Source organism: Chelonoidis abingdonii, chromosome 24, assembly GCF_003597395.2.
Source record: "Chelonoidis abingdonii isolate Lonesome George chromosome 24, CheloAbing_2.0, whole genome shotgun sequence".
NCBI classification, from domain to species: domain Eukaryota; kingdom Metazoa; phylum Chordata; order Testudines; family Testudinidae; genus Chelonoidis; species Chelonoidis abingdonii.
In genome coordinates, this window is record NC_133792.1 from 23,793,485 (window position 1) to 23,802,510 (window position 9,026).

Genomic DNA, 9,026 nt, shown 5'->3' on the forward strand with positions numbered 1-9,026 from the left:
TATTCCATTGCCTGACCATGGTGATGGACTTTCCTAACCCTGTAATGAGGAGGAGAACCTCGTGAACAGGCAGCAGCTGTTGCATGAGAAGTCCTCTTGCATTATGTTTAAGACTGAACCACTTGCTTCACAGGATGTGGGGCCTCAAATTCCAGCAAGGTGGCCACAGAAACTCTTAATGCTGCCACCACTACTCACTTTATGACTTTGTCCTGTCTCTTTGGTAGGGAGAATAGACTTAGGTGGTGGTGACCCTGGATTCTGTACATCTCTGCTGGACCTATTCACCTCCCTAGCTCTTGCCTTCCATTGGAGGCAAGAGCCTGTGACAGAGCTGTACTATGGTGCAGAGAATCAGGTAGGATGTCCTGAACTTCTGCACTCTGAATTCTCAGCCTGAGGACTGTACAGGGGAAGGCTAGAGAGGTACCAAGACACCTGACAACTTCAAACCACCTCAGTCCAACCTCCCTTCTAATGCTGCTCCTGATCTGCCCAGAGATGTGTCTCTAATTCCTTGTATCCCCCTCCTCCTTGCCAGGAGTTGAGTCAAAGCACACAGCCTCCATAGTGCTTCCTGATTTGACTAGAACCAGGTCCACAGAATCCTGGACCAGTGCAGAGAACCAGGCTATGGGGTGGCTCTGACTTGGAGTTGCTGATCTGCTGATTAGTCCTTTTCTGGCATGTTACTTAAGGCTATAATGTGTCTCAATCCTTGCTCCAGTTGTCTGCAGCAGGGAGGCATCGCCTATGTGTGCATTGTGCTGCTAAGAAATAATCTGTCTAATGAGAGCTGAAATGGGGGGTGGGAGAGAATAACAGAATTTATTCTGGCAACACAAGCAGCCTGCAAGAATGGCTCTGCCTATAAAACGCATGTAAACCTGGGGCTCTACTGATCTAGTGTCTGTCTGCCTGTAAAAGCCTCGCTGTGCTAAGTATGCACTGTAAAGATGCTTGTAATGAAATCTAAAGAGAGTCAACTGAACATGTGCTGCCAGCCTTCTTGCCTCCCTTCTGCAGGGTTGTGAATGTGAAATTACATCCATGATCCTGGAATCCAAGGAGCAAATTGAGCAGTCAATGATCGCTGTTGCTAACTGGCTTGGCCAGCTAATGGTTGCTGTGGGGCCGGAAGCCAATCTTGAACGAACTGAGGTAAGGCTGAACCTTTGCCTGGGGGAGGTGGGGATGATTGTCCAGTTGTCAATCAAAATGCTGCTTCCAGGGATGCTGACACTGCTCCCTGTCTGTGAGAGGCTGGTTGATGAGAGCCCCTTCCATGGGTGATAGTTCAGAGCCTCCTATGCTTTCTAATTGCTCCCTGGATTGTGGGAACCTCCTTGGGAGCTGGGCATTGTACTGCTTTACAAACAGTTCACTACACTACCGAAAAAAAAAGGCTGTCCAAGTCCAAATATTTGCCAAACACTCTTTGAATACTGATGAGATCTCATCTTAGAAAGCTTCTCTGACAGACATGCGTACTCAGACCTGGGGGTTCAGCTGGAATAGAAACCAGCCCTGGTGTAACTTCTAGCTGGCTGGAGCTGAACTCTGCTGCAAGCTACCCTTTTTCTGTGGCAAAGCGGAATCTCTGCAGTGGATTGATCTCACAAGTGAAGATGACGGGCTTTTTTAATGGAATTAAATGCCCATGTTAACAATACTAGCCCAGTATTCCTGCTCATAGCAAGATCTAAAATCCAGTGTATGCTGTACTCAAATTCTCAATTTTCAGTGTGCTGGAGACTTTAATTGGCAGATTGCCAATGCATATCTGCATTGTAAGAGTTGTGTTGATGGCAGCTCTGGAGGCTTTGACTGCTGAGAGTGGGGTCTGGTGGGGAGCAGGAATGGCTGAGAATTTTGGTCCTGAGGAGCTGATCTGTCTCCTCTTCTGGCTTTCAACGGGGATGGGAGGGAAGTGACTGAGCTTAAGGGAAATATAGGCTTCAATTCCTACTCTTGCATCCTGGCAACCAGCCACCCCCACAGCCCCTGCCTCAGTATCCATCAATGGATTCCACAGGAGTGAATAAGCCTAGCTCTGTGGTGTCCCCCCCCAGAATGCTTTGTGAAATAGGCCATGCTGACAATCCGATGACACTTCACTAGGATGGAATGTTTGTGGTTTCAGTTCCTCCCAAACACTGTGACTGAGGCAGTCACTGGAGGGGCAGAGAGCTATATTGCTATGCAGATTGATAAGAACACAGAGGAACTCCTGGACCTGCAGTGCCAGAACTTGTCTTCAGGAAAGCAGGTAATGTAACTTTCCAGGTGTGAAGGCTATTCTAGAATAGCTGCTGCCGCAATAAAGCTGGCGAGCAAAGTGCTCTGTATCAGGGTGTGTCGGAGGGGTTGCGGTTCAAATGCCCTCGGAGGGAAGACTTGTCAGACACTCTCGCTACCTGTGCAAAGCTTCCAAACAAAACTTGAGGGGAAACGCAATGGAGGTCAGCCTGGCGCAGTGGGCGGTGTGGCAAAAACAAATGCTGCAGTAGAATAACACCCCCTACTGGGTTGGGGGAGACTGCAGCTCACTGGCTCGTAAAGTTAAAGAGTGACCTAATGCAACAAAGCAAGGGAGTGTGTTCACCTCTGCATCTCATTTACAAACACTGCTTTCTACTTCATTTGGCAAATATTTGCTGAGTGTGTTGAGCATACAGATGTCACTTCCCTTTAAATGAGAAGCTGTGCTCTGAAGCTGTGTAAAGCTTTGCAAGCTGTGGTGATGGTGTGCGATCAAGAACTCTTGCTACTAAGGTATAATTCCTCCGAAAACTAATATCAGCTTTTTTAATTGATCCCATGTAATCAGATGTTTAGCTGGCTTGAAAATACTTAAATAGAAGCAAACCCAGGGTTGGCTCCATCATTCCACTACTAACTGCAAACCATCAGGTGTCACCAAACATTTTGAGTAAGCAGTGGGTGCCTTAGAATGCCTCTTGTACTTATAACTGCCTCATGAGAGAAGATGTACTGATGGCTTGACTGCTGTTTACACCTAGATTCATCATTTGTGTAGATACTCGTCCCTCTTCTCCGGTGTCCCTTGAATGGCTGGCAGGGATTCTGCTGCTCCCTGCCTGGGAAATGGACTGCAGTGTTCCATTTGAACTGGGGAGAGGAGAATTCATGTGCAGAGCTGGCTTACAGGGTGGTAGATAAGGGCACACTTCTGGGACCATCCAGTGCTTACTGTGGCAGAGACTGGGGCTCACCTATGCTAAGTGTAGTTTAAGGCAAACCTACAGATGCATCAGTCAGGGCAGTCTCCCCTTGCTGACTTTGCTCTTGGGGGGGATGGAGGAATCTGCTCACATTTATTCTCTCTCTCTCCCTCTCCCTCCCCCCTCCCCCTGCCCCCATGAAGTGAGGAGATAGGGCAGGCTGTAGGATTTGAGGCCTCTGATATTGCTTCCCATGTTCTCTTCACCAGTGGGTCTGCCTCTACAGCAGGGTGTCTAGTTCACCAGACTAAGACCTTGACTCTGAGCCGGTGCCCACCATCCCCCGTATAGCTGTGCATGCTTTCACTCACAATGATGCCTACTGCTTGGTCCCCCAGAGACGCTTTCTGTGCTTGCTTAACTTTTCTCCTTTTTAGCTGGCAGAGGAAGTCCGAAGACAGCTCCTTTCAGTTGGAAGCTCTCTGCAGTGTTTTATGGAGAAATGCAAAATATTCTGGGTGAGTGCATGTGTATGTGGCAAGGGCAGGGGCTGTGCAGTTCTCGGAATAATCCCCATCGGTTGGCATAGTAAAAGATGAGTTGTTTGCTGAAGTCACATGGTAACTTCTCTGGGTGAGAACTCGTGTGGCACTGACACTTGTCAGTACCTCTTTTGTTGTGTCCAAGGCACACTGTGGAGTTGCTGCTTTGTTGAGGAGCCTGCCTCATGGGAAGACACATGCCTGCTTCACTAATTTACACTCCAGGTGATTGCTGCTCCCCAGCCTCTGCGGAGATGCCTCTTGGCATATAAGCAAGAATAGCCCAGAATTCAGGGGAAATTGCTAAATAGCAGGGAAGAGGTGAGAACAGGTTTCTAGACTAGCTAGTAAGTCTTTATTTCATATTTTTTTTAATAGAGGGGATTTGAATCCCTCAAAAAACAGATGTCAGAAAAACCTCCAAGTCTGAGTTTCCAAGAGCGTGTTTCCTGTTATAAAACTTTAAGCTGTGACTTGAATGCTCTCCAGGTGGCTAGGAAACAGGCCTCTACAGTTGCTTTGCAGTGTCTGAAAGGTAATGCTTCTTAGTTACTCATCTTACTCTTGTCTGGTCTATTTGGAGATGGTCTTCAAATTGCTGGATGGTCTTGCCTGTAGTTGCAACTACATGCTGCAGATTTCCTTCTAGTTGCAAGGAATATTGAGAATATGCTTCAGGCAAATGTAACTTCTGAACATAAGTAATTGGATCTTTCTTTGATCCTCACCAGAGTGAAACATGTTGGCACACAACTCAAAGATTTTCAGCCCAAGAGTTAACTGATTCCACAGCTAAACTGTCTTCAAAGAGCCAAGTGTGTTCAGGAAACATTGTGTGTTGTTCTGTTACACATCTTTGTTTTGGGTTCTTTAAACTGTACCCCTGTAAATTCATGTAGGCGAGTGGAGATTGGATGTGGGGGCAGTACTTGGTGAAGACTGCTTTTCTTCCCTCCTCCCCCCACTTTCCCCATCTGTAAAGGGCAGGTACTATAGCCATATCTCATGAGGGGTTGAAAGCAGCACAACCCAGGCAAGCACAAAGTCAGGACACCTGCATCTCAATTCTGGCTGTACCAGTGTCTAGCACTGTGCTTTTAGGAGAATTTGTTTAACCTTATTTTACACCTGGGTATATAGGGGACACTTACCTCCTGAGTTGGGTGTTAGAACTATTGAATGGTTTTGCAAAGTCCTCTAGCTAGTGAAGTGCTGTGGAAGTCCTAATGGCCTCACTGTAAGCAGGAAAGCACTCAGTTAAATACTTGATGAAAGATGCAATCTGAACTTTTTTTTTTTGGTTTTGGCTCTGACCACCTCCCCTGCTCCTCATAGCGGACCAGGTTCCAGATCTAGCAAAGCTGAAGCAAGCCACAGAGACCTTCTCCAAAACTGCTGTGCTGCTCGCCAAGACCTTTGATGCTTTGTGTAGCGCTGCTCATGCTGAATCTCCTCATCAGTCAGTTTACCTACTGGCAGTAGTGACTAAGCAGGCCAAAGCAGCTGCCTCCCAGATCCATTCTTCTGCTAGAGATTTATTGCAACTAGCACAGAGACTGGGGTCTGATAATTGCCTTCATTCCGGGATGGAGGCCCTGACGAACAAAAGGCAGTTGCCCATGAATCCAGGGCCTGACTCAAGCATTCACTTACGGGGGAGGAGTGGGAACTATGTGCGTGTTGCTGTAGCAAAGCTGAATTGAGTGTTAAGCAAAAGAGAACCTCTCCCTTAAGGCTAAGAATGCTGGGGCACTGTGGAGGTGGCCCAGATACTCTGGTCTTAAAATCCTGCCTCCAGGCTCCCTGCTACAGGCCCCATTGTGGGAACGTGGCTTTGAAAATCACAACTGCACTTCACATGTTGTCCTACGTGGGAACCTTTATAAGCCTTGTTCTAATCTGTAAGGCCCTAGGCATTTAATGTCAGTTTTACTCATTTGATTATGGAGTGGTGAAAAGCTAATAGGTTGTTATAACTGAAGTTAAATAACTTGTGTATTTTGGGAGCACAGTCACAGCCCAGCTTTAATTAAAAAAAACAAGTGTTTAAGGTAATGACATGCCTGAATTTAATGATCTCACCTCTTTCATGAGTGTCTGTGGTGGCACAAACTGCTTGTAAGGTATTAGGTAGAGAGCCCTGAATATGTTGATGTACATTAGCAACAGGATCTGTATCTCTCTCTCTCCTTTTGTTTCTTGTTAAAAAAGAATTTAACTAGTTTTGTTAGAGCATCTTGTCAAAAGGGCTCTCAGACCTGCTCTTGCCAAATCATGTCCCTCTACTGTTGCTGTCCAAAAGGCTTCAAATTGACTTGTCCAGGCTTCCCTATTAATACTAAATAGCTGATATTTTGTCCTTCTGCTCTAATGTAAAAAACAGATTTGGAGAAACTCCCCTGGGCTGTGAAGGCTGCGTTTAGTTTGCTTCTGTGGTGCTGGGTGTCGGGTGAAAACACTGGAGGCCTGGAAGTCTTTAGTAGGATGTAGAAGGGAAAAGCTGGTTAGACATGTGGGTGCTACCTGGTGGGATGTCCTATCAAGCCCAGCCTTGGGGAGAGGTACAGGCCTCTCTAGGCTAGTTTTTCAGAAACATTTAGCATTGTTTCTCAACCTCTTTGATACCAGGGCCTGGCTTCACGCCTTCCTAAATTCTCAGGGAGGACTAGGGACCTGATGCTGGTCTAGGGACTGGTCCTTGAGAAACACTAACCCTCTCCCTTACCAGCATCCCAGGAGCCTCCTCCAGCAGTGAGCCCCCAGGCCCTGGGCTGGGGTGGAAGGCGAGCAGCCCCCTCCTCGCTATCTGCCTTGGTGCCCACTCCTGCTGGGGCCAGCCCCCCTGTGCCTGGGTCTCATCCTGCTCTTGCTCCTTCCGCCAGTACCTGGGCTCCAGCTGGAGGCTCCCAGGGGGCAGGAAGGTGAGTGCCCGGCCCGAGGAGGGGCGCGGAGCGGGGGCTGGCTCCCGGGAGCCCAGTGCAGGTTCCTGGGCTGGGCTGGGCTGGGCTGGAGCAGGGCCGGCTGCCCCCTCCCCGGCCGGCCGGCAGGCAGGCAGGCAGCTCGCCAAGGGAGGGGGCGGCGCTCACGCACCAGGCTGCGATTTGCATGTGAAGGGCCCGCCCGGAGCCGCCTCTGCCGCGGGCTCGGGGCAGGGAGCGTCCCCTCCAGCCGGGCGCCGCGGAGGCCATGCGGAGAGCAGCGCCCGGAGCCGGCGCGCGCCGGACGTAGGGGCGGGCGCGGAGGATGGCAGCGCGGGCTCGGGCCGCGCTGCACGCGGGCCGGGCGGGGGAGGGGCCGGGGCTGCAGCTCTCCCGGAGACGAACCAGCGCGCTCCTCCACCGGCTGCTCGGGGAAGCCGGAGCCCATTGCCCGGCAACTTTCCGCGGGGCCCCCCGCGCCTGGAACGCTGCGGAGTCACAGCGGGGTGTGCTGAGCTAAAGCGCCGCTGGCACGGAGGCTAGGCCTCCCGCGGTACTGTGGGGCAGGATTCAGCCAGGGCATCAGCTCCTTGCAGGAGGCTGCATAGGCAGCGCTGCGCAGTCCGGACAGGCTAAGCTTCAACGGTGTCTGTGTTTGTCACGAATCGGTGTCCTACGTGCTGAATGCAAGTGCGGGTGTTATATTCAGTTGATTTGCATTTATGCTTGACATGGTGGTCAAAATGAAGAGCGCAGATGTTCAGATTAAGCGTGATGGCTGTGACCCGTAGGGTATTTGCTTCTGATAGTGAAACTTGGGTAGAAGGCAAGCCATCAGACCCTGAAATGGGATACAGCGGGCTGAGGAGCCCTTGGCTTGGGGAGTGGGATGTATTCCCCCCAGAGTGCCTCTGGCTGGTTATTGATGGGATAGCAGTGAGTTTGCCCTGGACTGTGTCCCTCAGTCTTTGAGGATTGTTTTTCTTTTGTGTGTTTTTGTTTTTGTTGGGGGAGGGGTGGATTTACCCAAAATGAGGCAACAAACACACTTGTGGGTCTTTACCAGTCAAATACAACGTATAAATGATTAAACTTTCAGGAATAACACGACCACCAAGTAGCACCCGGGGGAGATTATTTGTAGCTCCGCCACAACAGGCCAGTGGCGCATTTTAAATCAAGCCTTTTTATGAGCTTCGCGCTTATGTTGTGCATCTTAGTGCGAAGTCAGGTTTCAACAGGCTAATTATCTTCACAGTATCAGCCCGTTCTCTCAAAACACATGCTTTGATTTCAAGTAAATTATTTTATAAAACTTATGCAAGTTGATGGGTGCAAAAGCTAGATGCGGCGTAGACAGGAACGCCTGTGTGCAGCAAAAACCTCCCCAAGAATAAACGAAATCCGGCAACGTTTATAAACGCAGTATATTCGCCATCTGCCTTCATTTCGCTCTTTGCATTGGCTCCAAGTCCCATCCCTGCAGGAGTAGGGGTCTCAGCATAAGCACCAGCTGACGAATACAGCTGCATCATGTGCTTTGTCTCTTGCTCTGGTGGCAGCTTGATGTGCGTCTGGCTCCTCTCGTGGGTGAGGAGGTTATAAATTCTCCTGGGGTGAGACTGTAACCAGATTCATCTGCAGGTCTCCATATTGTGTTGTATCACTATAGCTCCAGGCTGCTGAACCCATGCACATAGCCCGCCCTCCTGTGGAAAGCAATTCCCTTCCCCCCACTTGCCACCCCAGAATATTCTGCCCCGGACCCGTTCAGACCAGAATCGCCTTAGCCAGACAGGGAATGGAATTGTGCACCAATTTACAGTGATGAGAAATCCTGGAACAAGCAGGAGCTGGTGTTCGACCGAGGTGTCAGTGCGTTTGAGTGGTGAAAGAGTTAATATTGGGTTATAGGTCAGTGTTGGTGGCAAGAATAGATTCTTTAAACCTCTAGGCCCAAGGCGTTGAGTTGGTAGGAAAATACAGGTATCTTGCTGGTTTGAGGTTCGGGAGCATTGAAGTCTCCTTTAGCACCACCATTTTCTTCCTAGGGAGGAGTTCTACAGCTGGAGGCTTCAAGCACAGAGCAAAAAGGCTAAATAATTGTCGGTTTCATTCCTGGCTCTGGCCCCACTGAATCTACCTAGGGGAGGTTATGTATCCCAATTCCACCATTGCCATAGCACTTCTAGTGTCTGCGCAATAAAAATTCCCGTCACGTAGCAGAACTAACTGGATTCATGTGCTAGGCCACGTGTGCGTTTTTGGTGGCAGGAGGGGTTTGTGAATGGAAGGGCGTGTTGGTTCCTTATGCTGGGAAAGGTTTCTCAAGGAGGAGGCTTGGGATGTTTCCATAAAGAGATGACCAATTCTCTCTCTTT

General features: G+C 49.5%; 1 protein-coding gene across 4 annotated transcripts in view; it reads left to right on the forward strand.

The window, feature by feature from the left end:
- The first annotated feature begins 1,072 nt into the window (after positions 1 to 1,072).
- Positions 1,073 to 9,026, forward strand: part of ADGRD2 (adhesion G protein-coupled receptor D2) — a 76,990-nt gene continuing 69,036 nt past the window's right edge. For 3 of the 4 annotated variants that reach the window (XM_032767718.2, XM_075060593.1, XM_075060594.1), the window contains exons 1-3: positions 1,073 to 1,161; positions 2,073 to 2,269; positions 3,873 to 3,952. The gene's annotated coding sequence lies outside the window, so the exon portion shown is untranslated. The other variant, XM_032767720.2, reaches the window with a different exon arrangement.